This window comes from Protopterus annectens, chromosome 7.part0, assembly GCF_019279795.1.
Source record: "Protopterus annectens isolate FY-2018-M chromosome 7.part0, PAN1.0, whole genome shotgun sequence".
In the NCBI taxonomy this organism is placed as follows: domain Eukaryota; kingdom Metazoa; phylum Chordata; order Ceratodontiformes; family Protopteridae; genus Protopterus; species Protopterus annectens.
The window spans coordinates 1,495,926,342-1,495,944,213 of NC_056739.1; positions in this window are offsets into that span (position 1 = coordinate 1,495,926,342).

Below are 17,872 nucleotides of genomic sequence, written 5' to 3' on the forward strand. Positions count from 1 at the left end.
TGCCCTGGGGGGGAAACCATCCCCTGAGGTGGTTCCACCTGAAGGTAGTGCAGGACCAGTAGATGAGGAGGCCCCAGGGTGGGTCCCACATGTGATGTGGCCTGGTAACATGGCCAGATGAGGTGGGAGAGGTCATTCTGCTGGCAGCTGTTCCCTAAACATGCTATTGTGTCACTGTCATAGAACATATGTGGGTAATAATAGTCCACACATTCCCGTATCATGTCCAAAAACATGCATCAATATCCTCAATAACACATAACAACAGATGTGCAGCAATCACATAGCAAACATACCACATGCATATATGGAACCATAGTGACCCTTACAATGGCATGCAGGTGACACTGTCCGTAACAGACCAGCAATGATAATGTGCCCACAGGGAACATGACTACAAACACATAGCACAAAGTGTGGTACAATACGATATATCTCCCAATGGTAGGTATGCTGTAGCCATACCTATTGAGTTGTGTGATCAGATTGTTGTCGCAGATATGGTGGGGGGGAGACAGAGATGTGTATTAAGAACTATGGTAACCTTGCTGTATGAGTTGCTCAGACCTGTTTCCATGTTTATGTCTTTCAGGCAAGATGTCACTTGGCAGACTACCTGTCTATTCAGTGGATGAAAATGAGGTCATCATCACACACCTGGTACAGCACTACCAGGTGCTGTTCGGCAGAACAGTCTGTGAGCAGCAGAAGTGGACCACCCTGTCCACAGGGTCAATGATGTCGGCCTGCATAACTGCAGTTATGAGCAGGTCCAGCATCATTGCAGTGACCTACTTCGCAATGCTCATCGGCATGCTGCTGCAGTCCAGGGGGATCACCTCTCAACAGGGGGGGTCATGCCATCCATCCCCCGACACGTATTGAGGAGCTCCTTGCCAACCTCATGCTACCTGCCCGCCCGCACACACAACAACTGGCGGAGAGTATAGTGGAGGTGGGTGCTACCCACACACCCATAGAGGAGCATGCAGGTAAGGCCACAGGGTGCATCAGTAGACTACTGTTGCATATCCATCTGCATCTGTACAGGTATATCATACATATGTGAGATGACATATATATAGTCTGTTGCTTCATAGTAGTAATAAACAGATGTGCATAAGCTGTAGCATTCTGAACTTGTACTGTTGATGTACTGTAATGCTGCACCAACCCTGTACCAATGCCACAGCTGTGGCTACTGACATCACATCTCTCACACACTTATGTAGGTCCCTCTGGTATACCTCCAAGGTAGCAGCCTGTAGCTGGTGAGTATAGTTTTTGTTCTGGCTTTCCAATAAACCAGTCATGTTATGGCTATGGTATATTCCATGCACACATTTAACACACCTACCCATAATGCATGCCGTACATGTTCACATATTGTTGCTGCTAACTGCACTGCATCACATTGGTGACCATGATAGTGTATCTGAAGGGCATGTCAGACTCCTACAATATAACTAACATCTTGTCATTGCAAAATGTGTCCACAGAGATGAACATAATGGTGGGACAAATGGCCTACAGTAGGGACACGTGTTAAACATCACCTTTATACAGTGCTACAGCAGTGTATATGCAAGTATTACAATGGGAACTGTTACAGATCTACATTAAGGCATATCATAATACTGCCGTCCACAACCCTTAAAACCTGCAATGTGGTCCCAACGTGAGCAATGAGTGTGTAATATGGAATCGTAGGTTAGGGCAGCAAATATGAGGAATACATACCTTCACAAACACTGGAAGCATATGAGTGCACACACTCCAGATAAAATATAGTGGAAGCAGCTATTGAGGTACTGACTGCATGCATTTGTCATGGAAATGCACCTTCTAGCAAAGTACACGTCCCCAATGTCACATCAAGTATTGGTCTGCTGTCCAAGATGTTTGGCCATCAAATGTGCACACTTACCTGAAACAGAGGCAGCCATGAGTTGCACACATCTTACATGACATGGCATGCGCCCCATATCCAACAGGCAGCACCAATGAGCTGGACATGTAGCCTTACCTCACCATTGCATACACCATGGCAAACAGTGCAGTCATTTATGTGGGAATGATATATGGAACAGGAATGATGTAGGAAATAAACAGATGGCCCTCCAGGACAGATTATGTCACATGTAGCAAACTTGTCATGTGGGCTGCCTAGTAACATGCCACAACACTGAGGGGGGTTCCAGGAATGTCTAGCAAATACTGGCTGTGCAGTACCCATGTCAGCAATTGCTTGGACTCTGCAAACATGTGGCTATGGGTTAGGGTAATCAGATGTGACAGTTGTACTGCAGGAAACATCAGCCAAACCTCTCTACAGGTAGTGTATGCATAACAGAATAGGTCCCCAAAAGTCATGTATTGCAATGTGTACTGGTGTATCATGACCACATTGGAAACCTACAGACAGTATCACATAAGATACATGTACTGCACAACCAACGGCTCACCCCATCTCAGGCCCACCATCCCCATCTGTACCATGCCAGTGCCAGTGTACACCTGTATGTTTGCCATTCATCAGCTGGGACTAGGCTGTTACACATGATGTTCAGTGTTTGGGACACTGAAAACTGACACACATTATTTTATTTATTTTTATTTATTTTTATTTAAATTTGTTGACCGGGAGTGTCCGACTGGATGTAGGTCCACTTTCAGTGGAAGCCCAGGGAGAAAAGCTCCATAGTTAAAATAAACAGACATTATATACATTGGATTACACAGTGAATAACAATTTACATAGCAATTACTTACAACATATTTACAGATGAAGTACATAGTACATCAGTAGACAACTAGAATCTTTATCTGTGAAATGCATACCAAACATTAACAAATGTTACAAGAAGAAGAAGTTTGTGCTGTATAATAAGTACTGGCTTATGAGCATCTGAGCTTGCTATAATCAAGGTAGTTAGTGGAGTGGAAAGAAAGGTAGTGGTTGGATGGGGTGGATGATATTAGAGTGGGAGTTGCAAGGGCATAGCCAGCATGTTTTTAGTTGCGCTTTTAGTAAAGTTTTGAAGTGGGTGCATGATGGTATGGAGGTAATTGTGGGTGGGAGTGAGTTCCATAATTTGGCTATGGTGCAAGAGAATAGTGCTTCACCAGCAGAATTATTGGTGTAGGCCATAGTTGTTAAGCATCTGCAAAAAGGTTGAAGGTGGGGAGGGGTGTCATAATGACACACCAGTGCATTACAGCAGGGATCCACAGGATGCTACAAATGGCTGTATCTGCACACAGTTTGGGTCAGGAACTGTGGCAGATGTAACCATGACTCCACAGCAATAGTGATGGCAGTGTGTAAACTCCAGGGGATGTGCACATGAATTGACCTTGCAATCATGCAGAGTTGGGGGACATGAGTAGGGCAGACTGACCATATACTGGCAAATGCAGATGGCCCCTGCCAGGAATAATGATTGCTGTAGTACACATAACAGTAGGTGTAACAAACCATCATGATAAGGGCGTGGACACATATGCACCAATGAAGTGTATGCATCTCAGTCAGCATTAGCACAACTAACACATTTGGTAGACACTGCATTTGATTGTACAGGACATATGTCACATATCAGGCTCATGTAATGTTAATGTGTGCAGTAATGTGGTCCCATGGCATATCAAGGAAGAGGGTGTCATATCAATAAGGGTGTGTACACTCCCCATAGCCACAGTAAGGTTTGAAGGTTGTCAGTGTAATAGTATCGTATTGGTCATACATGCACCGCTGATGATGACATTTGTAAATCAGACATCAGGCATTCACAAATGACATCTGTCCACATATCATCCCAGATATGTGCCAGACAAACACATAGGGGCTGTGAGCATTTGAGCAGACATAACTGACACAGTAATACACATTCAGCAATGGTGTGTACACCTGTGAGGTATGCTGCACAGTACATGGCAGGGTGCAGAACAGGTGCACAGCAATACTGTGAACATGGGTGCAGTGTTTTCCAGGGGAAGGAGCATCACGTACTAACACATCCCATTCATCACATGCATGTATACTGTTGGTAGCATGGATTGACTATAGCTGCACTGCATGCTGTTGAGTATCATATGTTATGCATGTTGACAGATGGGTAATGGGAGGTCTGTGTGTACTATCTTTGTGCAACCTCACATGTAGGTGTGTGTGTGTGTGTATGTGTGTGGGGAGGGTGGGAGGTTGTATTGTCTGCAAGTGCAATTTGGTGGAGTGGAGGAGGGTTGATGCATGTAGAATGTGTGTGTGTGTTTGTGTGGATGTCCATGTATGCACAAGTGTGATTGTGGGGTTGTTCATACGTCAGTACTTCCCTTTGGAATCGTGCAGTACATGGACATGGACTGACACATGAGACACCAGGAATACTTGTCTGATATGTAATCTCAGGACAGCTGATAGTATAATAAGGTCTGTAGCATGGAACATGCATTGGGAGGCAAACTAGATACCAGGTATACTGTTAAAATTGCAATCAGCAGAAAGGTGAAAGACTCTCCAAGTATGCAGCACTAGAGATGCATTGGATAATTACTAGACAACACCAGGGAGTGTATCCATATATTACTGCTGTCCACATAATAAGTTGATTGAACAACAGATTGTGCATCTACTGAGCAATCGTTACATATGACACTCCAGTGCATAACATTATTGAGTGACTGTAGTAGCCACTAACATATGAGGGCCATGCTCATGATGTCCGGACATACCCAGGGTGAACACTGGATGACAGCACTGAGTCCTTGTAAAACCTACTCTAATCAAGTCCAAGAGGTAATATAGTAACAGGTCATATTTTGTGATCACTTGTCTAGACAATTAGAAGAATGATACATTAATGATTGGTATTAATAAGTGTATGTTTCCAAGTCTGATGCAGGATGGGGAACTTATGTGAACAAACTTGGGACAGTCTGTAAACTTAGGGACAGGTAGGTATTATGGTGGAATGTCAGTGTGTGCATGGGTGTGTGTGTGTGTGTGTGTGTGTGTGTGTGTGTGTGTGTGTGTGTGTGTGTGTGTGTGTGTGTGTGTGTGTGTGTGTGTATGTGTGTGTGTGTGTGTGTGTGTGTGTGTGTGTGTGTGTGTGTGTGTGTGTGTGCGTGTGTGTGCGTGTGTCTGTGTGGTCATGGATAGATGGTTGGGTGAGATGGTGGGCCTCATCGACTGTGAATTGTCCGTGCTAGAGCATGTGGTGGGAGTGGGGTGATGGCCACGTGGACATAGGCCAGCAACACCAACATCTGGTGGTCAATGTGGACATGCAAGGATACCAAGCTGCTCTCATAGTGGTAGTACCAGCCCCAGCACAGCAGGGTGGTGCTGTCCACACCACACCACAGCAGGCCATGTGCACATGGCCCTGGCCAGTTTTAAGATGGACCTGCTCCCAGCGGACATATGTCCTCATCAGGGGAGAGTAGCATATCGAGCCTGTACCTGGATGTGCCTGTGGAACCCCTGGCAGGCACAGTCCACATGTCCATGGCTAGAGGCGGTGAACTGTACACCCTGCCAAGTATGGTCTGCAGCTGTCCAAGAAACACCTGTATAGGGCAGCCACATGGCAGAACTGTATGCATGCATACCCACACACTATACAAACACACCTAGGGCAACCCCATACCTACACACTTCACATCACTACACCCATATCAGTAACTTACCCCCCTCACTCACACACATGGTGTCAAACATATGGTCCACTCTAGTTCTCTGACAAATCAACAACACACCCTGTGCATATGATGATACATGTGCCACATCCCTGTCATCCATAACATCAATGCAGGGACAGACTAATATGGTTCTGATGCACACGGTGACTGTATTACACTACACCAATGTACTGCTGTGTAACATGTTGTCAACAGTAATGTTTGATGGTTACATGTCAGGTAGTGTAGCTGTCCAGCCATTATGCATTATACCTGTTAGTAACACTGAGTGAGTGTGGTCTCCATAATGTTGTCAGCAGGAGAATGGTCTGCTGTCATATCTCACAAGGGGTATGGCATTGTGGTGACACCATGGCTATGCCATAGCCAGGGTACAGTTGAACACACGTAACAGGTCTGTATAACAGTTACTGCCTGTGCCACATGGACAGATGACCTTCTGGGACATATATATATTCAGCAACCTGATGCAGACCCCTTCACATACATGCACACTCTTACTTGGCAACACTGGGACTAGACCCCTACCTAGGTTTGTAGTACTACTGATGTGTGTGGCTTTAATTGCACACACCACACAGTGTTTAGGATGAGGTGTATTCCAGGTTACATGTTACATGCAGAACATCCCCAGGCATGTACAGTATGGTAATGGGGGATGTCATGGTTATATATGGACAATACATAGTGTGACATACCATCATATACACATTAACAAACAAGCAGCAGGCAGACGCACATCTGAGAGAACTGAGCCTATCAGTGCTAACTAACTTGTCAGTGTGTCCAGTGCATTACAGGTAGGCTGCACACAGTACATGCGTAACTGGGCTGGATAGTGTTATCAGTTAATTGTATGGTTGATAGTGACAGTGGTCACCATACAATGGTACATGGGACATGTACTGGGGGTACTATGGTGCAATGACAGTATACCCAGCACCTACACACCACTGTGGATATTGTACACACTGGAACCCCTAATGACACTCTGACATACCCACCATCAGACATTGACTAGAACTGCAATACAACCCCTTGTCCATCCCAAGAGTGTTACTACAGGGATATGCATCTAATGCACATGCCACAGGCATAGTAGAATGATGCATTGTCATGCCTTTCATATGGTCAGCAACATCACTATCCCTAATACTGTGTGGCAATGTATATTGTAATAGAAGTATGTGGCCTCGGAATGCTGTACCCTATATATACACACATGCACACATACACACACTTGCCAGAACTCAGTGGGTTTCCCATGCCTATCAACCCATTTGTACAACAGTGTACTGACAGCACATAGACGCATGCTATGTACATGGAATTACATACACCTATTACAGATGTCATTACCTTGCTATGCTGTCAGACTGGGATGTAAGCACAGGTTACCAGGGCTGAGCCATGCTTAGCAGGTGTCAGCATTGCTGCAATATAATAGCTAAGCACATTTACACACTGGTAAGTGAAGCCTACATAGTGTAAGCACCCGTACATTTAACCATACCTTAGCACCACTTAGTTTCGTGCAAACATGCTTAAAGCTGCTCAAAACTGCCTTAACCACTCTGTATCCAACATCCCTTGTTCTGCCCAGCAACAAAATAAACAGCCCTTGAACCCAGGACCCTGTATAGTCACAACAGTTAACCACTACACCACGACAGCTGTGAAGACAGCTGTTGTTTTTCCAATAATCTGTCAGTAGACATATTGAATAGTTTTAAACAATTGCTTTGACTTCTCCAATTGTATAGTACATGTTAGTGATATTACTGTTGCATCACATATGTTGTTATATCTAAATATACACATATCAGATACATATGGTGTGATACATCTGGGAAGGTATACACAACAGTAATGTTTACACATGACAAGGATATGGATATATACATATACATATGTAGAGATATGTCTACATGTACATAAACATATATATTCAAATATATGTATATATACACATCTCTATAGTGCATCATATATATGGACATTTATAGATATCTCTGTATATATATATATATTTATATGTATATATATATATATATATATATATATATATATATATATATATATATATATATATGTATATATATATATATATATATATATATGTATATATATATATATATATATGTGTGTGTGTATGCACATCATACATAGGTTCATAGGTTCATAGATTCATAGGTAGGTACTAGGGTATCAGCCCTAGGGCCCATAGAAGCCTAGCCAAAAAATGTACCCTGGCTTTCGCCACCCAATAAAATTATTTTCTTGTGCCCCTGTCGAGCAGAGTCACAGAAGTGATCACCGGGGTAAATTTCCCATTTCCCATCCAGTCATCAAGATTTTTCTTGAAGAGTGCTAATAAGGAGCTCTGTTTGACATAGATAGGTAGTCTGTTCCAGAGTATGGGAAGTCTCTGGGACAGGAATGTATCCCTCCAGCATGTTTTGTTTATTGTGGTGACAAGGTTTAAGTCCCTAGAGCGTGTAGCTCAGAGGGATTGGGATTTCTTTAAGTGGAGCATGTCCAACAACTCTGGGTTTGACATAGCTTTGTATGTTAGGCAGAGATCGCCCCTGAGTAGGCGATATGCAATGGAGTAAAGCTGTAGTTTTTTGAGACGGTTTGCATAGGGCATCTGTTTGAGGCCAGTAATCCTCTTTGTGAGGTATTTCTGTGGTCTTTCCAGTTGTTGTAGATGTCTTGTGAGGTACATACCAAAAGGGGCGTTGTACTCTATAATGGGTCTAATGAGTGATGAGGATGAGTAGAGGGGAACAATGACCTCTTTTTTTCTGGATGAGAATCCTTTTGTGATGAGATGAGCCATGTAGAAGGATTTCCTGACCACTGTGGTGATGTGATTATCAAAGGAGAGACTACTGTTCACCTGTGTCCCAAGGTCTCTTATCACATTTTCGGCATTAAGTAGACTACCAGCTATGTGGTAGTTCATGGGTACAGAGTTTTTACCAAAGGGGATGACAATACACTTTTTGGGATTGAGCTTCAGGCCATGGCTTTGACACCAGGTATCTGTCTCAGTGAGGCCCTTTTGTAGTTTGTCCACATCATTAAGAGTTTCGATTATGGCTCCTAGTTTGCAGTCATCTGCAAACTTTGTTAGCCAAAGACCTTCTGTGTTAGCCTGCACTTCAGAGAAGTAGATACCAAACAGGAGAGGACCCAGGACTGAACCCTGTGGTACTCCACTTGTCACTGGTCTGATGTTGGATTTGGAATCCGCTACTTTCACAGTGTGGGTTCTTCCCATGAGCCAGTTGGCAACCCATCTTGTGACATAGGGATTTATACCTAGTTTAGTGAGCTTATCTATAATTCCAGAGTGGGGGATGGTGTCGAAAGCCTTGGCAAGATCTAGATAAGCTGTGTGCACCATTTTACCCTCATCTATGGCTTTGGTGACTGCTTCAAAGAAGTCAATCAGGTTTAGGAGACATGATCTGCCTTTTACAAATCCAAATGCGGTAGGGTCCAGAGTTTGGAGATTACCAATGTCTTTTTTTATGAGTTCCACGATGATACGTTCCATGGCCTTGCAGACCAGGCTCGTCAGGCTAATGGGGTGGTAGTTCCTGGGGTCCATCATGACTCCCCCTTTGTGGAGTGGGATAACCGTCGTGGTGCATCATTCAGTGGGTGCAAAGCCTGAGGTGAGGCTATGATTGAACATGGTACTTAGGTAGGGTGCCAGTTCATTCTGTAGTTCGTGTAGAACGCAGCCTGGGATATTGTCAGGTCCCATGGATGCTGTGTTCTTGGCTTTGGAGAGTGTGTTTTTTACCTGTGCAGCTGTGATTATAGGAAATTTTCATTCTTCTGGTATAGAGATGGGCCCTCTAGGGGGTTAGAGGGGGGTAAAGTTAGCACTGAACCTATCTGCTAGGATGTTGGCAATATCAGTTGGTTCTGTATATTTAGTGCCATTGTGCTGTAACTCAGAGCAGATCTGAGTGTTCCCATTTAGATTCTTGACATAGCAATAGAATGCTTTGTGGTTGTCTTTAGAGTGAGTGGCAATTTTGTTTTCGTAACTAGCTTTGGAGAATTTTATGAGGGATTTCAGCTTCTTACTGAGGTTGACCAGGGAGTTCCTCCAGTCATGGGATTTTCTCTTTTTTGCAACAGTTTCTTTCTTCTGTTGTAGAGTTTGTTTATGGCAGAGGACCACCAGATTGGCTTCCTTTTTTTGGAGGATAACATCTTGGTTCCATTAGAGATAGCATGATCCATGCACTCGTGTAAGTGCCTATAAAGTGCATTTGTGTAGGATTTGGCAGTCATACCTCTATTGTCCGTCTGCATGGGTGTCATGAAGTTTGCCACTTCTGTCTTAAGAAGTGTGAAGTTGGCTTTGGAGAAGTTTTTTACAATGGTTTCCCTAATTGGGGGTGGGTTAGGATGTGGATGTCTAGGCTGATTAGCTTGTGGTCAGATCTGACCTACAAGGAATTGATCTCTGGTGTGGAACACCGGTTTCCCATGTTGGTAATGACCAGGTCTAGGATATTGCTGCCCCTGGTGTGAATAAGTTGATCCAAGGCGTTGGAATTTATGAATTCTAGAAAACGTTTAGCAAAAGAGTTGGTACATGAGTATGTACAGATATATCTATTTATGTTGATATATATGTATATATCTATAAATATATGTGCATATATATCTATATATATGTGATGCTGTTTGCCAAACACCGGCATGAGGTCCTGCTCACAGTGAATGAAAAGGGCCAACACCCACATGATGTTCTTAGTTATAGGAGTGTGTTTCCATAGAATTGGCTATGGGAATGTTACCACAGCTGTTCCAAATGCAATCAGCTATTGGGGGACTGCAATTTGTGCAGAGGCCATCAGCAGATCATGAGCATCACTCACAAAACACAAGCTGCTGCCTAAGCAAAGCAAGTATACTTCTCCACATCTACCAGAGAGGGAGTGAGAGAGACAGACAGAGACAAAGTAAGACAGGGAGGGGGTGGGAGAGTAAAACCTAAGCATGTTTGTGTCACACACTTACCAGTACAGGGTTTTAAACTCCTGCATGACTATGTGTTGCTATCATGTCTATGCAGTTATTGCATGCGCCACAGAGCTTACATGTTGGGGAGCTGTCCAAAGGTATATTCAATGGTGAGTGACATCTGCAACAGTGATAAAGGAGGGATAACATAGGTGTAGTACACATGCCTGTCCACATGAATGGGTGTCAAGGACGATACACCCACACTCTCTCAGGGACTCACACACATTATCACAGTTAGCAGGGTCAGGATTAGACTTCCTAAAAAGCTAGTTTGCCACAATACAGTAATACATAGGTATCACATGCACCACAGGGGTTATCAGGATGATATATGGGCAAAGGGTATGTCAAGGTGTCTGACATCAGAAGGCATGCTTCAGTAGGCCAATGTGAGGTGTAGTGAGTGTGAATGGCATCCAAATTATTATACTCCACACACACAGACACAGGTTGTCAGTACTGTCATGCATGCGTGCACTGCCTCACAGGTGTGTAGTGGTTGACTGTGTCAGAAGGCTGTACAAGGCTAGGTAAAGGGTATACCTTGGCATCATGCCACATGTAAATGGTCTGGAGTGTGGCTCAGGGGTATAGTGTCTGGATTGGCCTATACAGGCGGGTATTGTATTCACCATCCAGTCATCTGGGTTACTATTGTGGGTGGCCAGTGCTGTGCAATGCTTGCCATGTATGTGTTCTATAGTCCATGACATGGATGGTATCTGGGATGTGCACACGTCCCACATGCATGTTCTGTGACATGTGGAAGTGTACTTGGGGTGTCTGGGGCATGTTGTGTAGACAGATTGTTATCATCAGGTGCGCTATTCTTGGCCTCAGGTGGTTAGAACTGGCAATGGACACCAGGTTGACCCTGCACCTACATTGACAGCATGATACAGGTATTCCCTGGTGTCAGTGGCATCTGTCTATACTGGGCAAGTGCATTAGGCATGGTATATCCTTTCTGGGTTACATTTGCTGGCACTACAGTTGTTGCAGGCATCCAATGAGGAATATAGTGAAGGAGCACTGTATGCAACTATGTGCCTATTGTAAGGATGGGACAGGGTGCCATACCCTCTGTAGTCCACTGCAATCACACCATGGTTATTATCTGTGGCCAATATGCAGGGAACTATCAATGTTGCCTAGCTGAGTGTGTTTGTGTATGAGACATGGGTTGAGAGTGTTCTCTGGGTAATACAAGGGTTACCTAAATTGTTCGCCAGGCCTTGATGTCACATGTAGGAGTATGGATTGTCTACCCCAGCCTCTCTGCTGTTTGATATCTGTTATCCTTGTAAGGTGGACATTGTGACATATAATAGGCCCACCATATAAGAAATTTGCAAAATCCTCTCCACAATGAGTCCAGTTGTTACACACTCACAGCCACCTTCACACAGGATACGAATGACAAACACACACACACACACACACACACACACACACACACACACACACACACACACACACACACACACACACACACACACACAAAGTCTCACAGTTGCTATGTTTGGGATTGGAACTCCTACCTAACTAGTATAGCACACTACAGCATTATGCAGTTATAGCATGTGCCACAGAGATTACAAGGCTACTCTTTCCCCAAAGGTGTATTTCTAAGTGAATGACATAAGCAGGCTTGACAAAGAAGAGCAATGGAGGTTGTAGTGACTGTGAATGGCCTCAAAAGCATTGCTCCCTACACAGACAAACATCCAAACTTGCTATGTCTGGGAATAGAACTTTTACCTAACTACTATATCACACTCCAGCATTACACAGTTATAGGACATGCCATGGAGATTACTTGGCTACTTCTTCCCCAAAGGTGTATTTCAAAGTGAGTGACATCAGCAGGCTTGCCAAAGAAGGGCAATGGAGGTTGTAGTGACTGTGAATGGCCTCAAAAGCATTGCTCTCAACACAAACAAACACACACAAACATCCACACTTGCCATGTCTGGGAATAGAATTCCTACCTAACTAGTATATCACTCTACAACATTACGCAGTTATAGGATGCACCACTGAGATAACTGGGTTACTCTTTTCTCAAAGGTGTATTTCAAAGTGAATGACATCAGCAACCTTGCCAAGGTTGGGCAATGGACAGTGTAGTTCATTTGTTCATAGGGTCATACATTGATAATCAGCTATTGGCAGTAGGGCCTATACATGCCTAGACATGAAAATTCCCTGGGTATGACTTCCCGCAATATTTACTTCCCTGCACCCCTGTCTAGCAGGGCAGCTGACATGATCCCCAGGGTAAATTTCCTATCTCCCATCCAATCGTCCAGGTTCCTTTTGAAGAGAGCCAAAGAGGCACTCTGCTTGACATGTATGGGCAGTCTATTCCAGAGTCTGGGAAGCCTCTGGGTCAGGAACACATCCCTTTTGCATGTATTGTTTATTGTGACAACAGGATTTGGATCTCTGGAGCATGTGGCTGTGATGGTTTGGAATTCTCTAAGTGTAGCATGTCCAACAGCTGTGGGTTTGACATGGCATGGTATGTTAAGCAGAGATTGCCTCTGAGAGCACAATACGTGACAGAGTATAGCTGGATGATTTCAGATGGTCAGCATAGGGCATCTGGTTTAGGCCTTTGGTTATTTTGTGAGGTATGTCTGCAGCCTCTCTACTTGTTGCAGATGTCTTGTGAGGTACATACTTAATGGGCCATTGTAGTCTGTACTGGGTGTTCTGAGAGATGACTACAGTGGGACAATGGCCACCTTTTCCAGGAATTAAAGCTCTTAGTGGGAAGTGTGCCACATAGGTGGATTTCCTGACTGTTGTGTGATGTGGTTATCAAAGGTGAGACCACTGTCCACCTGTGTCCCTAAGTCTGTTATCACACTTTAGGTGTTTAGTGTACTGCTACCTATGTGGTACTTTACAGGTACATGTCTTTTCCCAATGGGGATAACTATATATTTCTTGGCGTTGATCTTGAGGTCATGGCTCAGGCACCAAGCATGTCTTTCTGTAAGGCCCTTCTGTCGAATATCCACATCATGTGGGCATTGAATATTGGTTCCCAGTGTGCAGTCATCTGCGACCTTTGTTTCCGGTGTCCCTTACTGTTGGACTGTACTTCAGAGCATAGATGCCAAACAAGGGCGGTGCCAGGACTGAACCTTAAGGTACTCCAACTGTCACTTGTCTGGGGCTCGGGTTGGTGTCACCTACATTTACAGTGTGGGTTCTTTCAGTACAGCAGTTGGCAACCCATTGAGTGACATAGGGATTAATGGCCAGCTTGATACATTTATCTATGATTCCAGTCTGGGGGATGGTGTCAGTGGGCTTGGTGAGGTCCAGATAAGCTGTGTGAACCACCTTATCCACAGCTCTGGAGACAGATTCACAGTTGTCATTCAGGTTGAGGTGACATGACTGGCCCTTCACAAACCCAACCTGGTCCAGTGTTTGCAGGTTGCCAATGCCTTTGTTTTCATTTCCATAATACATTCCATGGCCTTGCAGCTTAGGCACATCATACTGCTGGGGCTGTAGTTTCCAGGATCCAAGGTGGATCCCTCCTTGTGGACTGGGATAACTGTAGTTGTGCACCACACAGTGGGCACAAAGCCTGAGGTATGTCTATGATTAGACATGGCACATAGGTAAGGTGCCAGCTCAATATGTAGTACACAGCCTGAGATGTTGACTGGTCCCATGGCTGCTGTTGTCATAGCTCTGTAGAGTGTGGTTTTTACCTATGTGACCATTATTACCAGAATATGGCAATCTATCCGTGTTGAGATGGGCCCTTTGTGGGTTGGGAGGGGGGTGCAGTTGGCACTGACTCGATCTGCCAGGATATTGGCAATATCTCTGGGAGCAATATATTTAATACCATCCTGTTGTAGCTCACAGCAGTTGTGAGCATTGCCATTTAGATTCCTCACATAGCTATGGAATGGCTTGCAGTTGTCTTTGGCATCTTTGGCTATATTATGTTCATAACTAGCTTGGGTGGATGTTATGAGGGATCTCTGCCTCTTACTGTAGCTGGTAAGGGAGTATTTTGCATCCTGAAAATTCCCCCATTTCTGCAACAGCTTCCTCCTTTTGTTGTACAGTATGTTTATGGCAAGGGGCCACCACATTGGTTCATAGGTTCATACTAGGATATCTGCCCTGGGGCAATTATAAGCCAAGCCCAATTCTGTATGGCTTACGCCACCCTTTGATTTGAGTATACTGTGCCCTTTTTAAGGTTTAGTTTACTGTGCCTCTGTCTAATAGTGACACGGGAGTAATCCCTGGGACAAACCTACGATCCCCCATCCACTTATCGAGATTCTTCTTGAAGAGATTCAGTGAGGTGCTCTGCCTCACATGAACTGGAATTCTATTCCAGAGCAAAGGGAGCCTCTGGGTTATGAACCTTTCCCTCCAGCAAGTTCTATTTATTTCTGTGCTGAGGTTCAACTTGGTGGGAAGCATTTTGGTTCAATATTGTATGGCACAATTCATGCACGAGTGGATGTGCTCATACAGTGCCTTCATGTATGATTCAGCAGTTGTCCTTTCACTTCCCACCTGTATGGGTGTCATGATGTTTGTCACATCTGACATGTGTAGCATGACATTGGCTTTGGAGATGTGTGTTATGGAGGTTATCTTACTGGGGTGTGGGGGAGGGATGTTGATGTTAAGGGTGATTAGCTCATGGACAGACCTGACCACTGATGGGGTGCCCATAGGTGTGGAGCATTGATTTCCCATGTTGGTAATGACCAGGTCTAGGATATTTGAGCCCCTGGTGGGTTACTTGATCCAGGGTATTGGGAATTATGACTTCCAATAACTGTTGGGCACACATGTTGGTACAGAAGTAGTTTTCCCAGTTAATGGCAGGGTAGTCACCAAGTATTACGGTGTTTGCCTGTATCATAATATTTCACAGTATGTTTCAAAAGCTGTAGTGGGTATCATGGCACATGGTTGGGGATCTGTAGTAAGCTATACAATTTGGAATGCAATCTAACCTACTGTTAGTTGCACCAGGGGTATTTCGGACACATTCTGTTGGGCAAGTAGCCTGGTAGTGTGAATATCCTTGCTGAATATGGACACTCCTCCACCTTTATTGTTTTGCTCATGGTTTGGTGGCCAACAGATGTGGTGAGAGCTGTACCTGGTATTGTAGGGGTGCTCTCTGGAGGCTTGGATCAGGTCTCTGTTACTGCACAGTTATCAATGTTCTCCATTTTTAGGTGTGCGTAGTGACTGTGAATGGCCCAACAAATTGCTCTCTACATGCACACAACCAAACACAGAGTTTTATACTTACCATGGCTGGGAATAGAACTCCTACCTAACTAATACATCACACTACAGCATTGCTCAGTTATAGGATGCGCCGCAGAGATTACACAACTACTTTTTCCCCAAAGGTGCATTTCAAAGTGAATGACATACGCAGGCTTGCCAAAGAAAGGCAATGGAGGTTGTAGTGACTGTGAATGGCTTCAAAAGCATTGCTCCCTACACAGACAAACACCCACACTTGCCATGTCTGAGAATAGAGCTCCTACCTAACTAGCTTATCACACTACAGCATTACACAATTATAGGACATGCCACAGAGATTACTGGGCTACCACTTCCTCAAAGGTGTATTTCATGGTGAAAACATCAACAGGCTTGCCATAGTAAGGCAATGGAGAGTGCAGTGTGTGTGCATGGGCCATAACCCATTCATCTAGAGGCAGATACACAACACTCAGGCACACACAGGTTTATATTCTGCAAGTACGCGTATACAACTGCTAGATGACTAGTGACTTGTACAGTCATGTTACACAGTTAGCACAAGCACCACAGACAATATAGTGCTGAGGGATACCAGAGGCAAATGTCTACAGTGATTGACATTTGCACATCATGTGGTTTTAGCCAAATGGATGTGTGCTGGGTGGGACAGGCCTCATGATGGGAGGCTCTTTGTCAGTGTCACTCTCTTCCACACATCTATGTATGTGTAATTTTGGCCTATTATAGTGTGTTGTCCTTGGATAAATATGTGTGTATTCCTTTCCAATGTGTGTGCAAAGCATGACTTATGTGTAGCAAGGAGTGTATTCACTAACATCTGCGACTGTCAGATATGCATGGTCCACTGTTGTTGCCAGACATGGGCTTCATTTCTTGTGTGAGCATGCCCAGTATGACCTTTCAGTATTTTGTTATCTGACATGGCCTTCATTTCTCTAAGTGTGGGAGTATGACCTTCTGTACTGAATGTGTGAATCTATTCCAGGTAGCTTGCACTCCAGTGCAAACTTTTGTGTTCTACACCTGCAGCTAGCAAACTGTTTCTTCAGGATATCTGTAGATCGGTTGACAATATGGGGTCAAAATGGAAAAAGGATAGTGGGTTACTGTAGGTAATTGTGTCTGTGCTGCTTCTGCTACATGGTCCTGGTGTTAGCAGAGATATTCAGACATATGTACTGTTTTACACTGTGATGTTTTATGTCATCAAGTACTGTTAGGTATACATATTTGCTTGCAGTGATGTCCTGGGAAACACAGGGTGAATGCAGTTGTGTCCAGTATTGTGGTCAGCAGCCTACATATTCTTGAACAATCATGCCATTCTGGAGGTGAAGCTGCAGACACTTCCTGCTGGGTCTGTGTAAATGGTTCAGCACCTTGGTACAGTGGAGGCAGAGGATCCCATGCTTGTACATCCATCCACGTGACAGTATGGCCATATCCTGCTGTGGCCATACCTCACATCTGTACAGATTCACACAGGTTACCCAGAGGCAGGGGTCATAATTCTGGACATTACCCCTTCACATTGTGGCTTATGAGCAGGTTTGTAGCCACCCATTCTTGTGTTTGCAGCCAGGGATAGTATGTGCACACGTCTGAGTTTTGGACTTCAAAAACTCCATGCCACCCATGCTCCCACCCCCCCTATTATTCTGTCCTCTTCCATACATTATGCAAACATTATCTGATATGTTCCCTATAGTTATCACCTCATCCCAGCAGTAATTTGGTGTTGGTCCACAGTTCATGCAGTAGGACATGTTGGACATGTTACTGTGATTTGTCCACATGGCCTTGCATT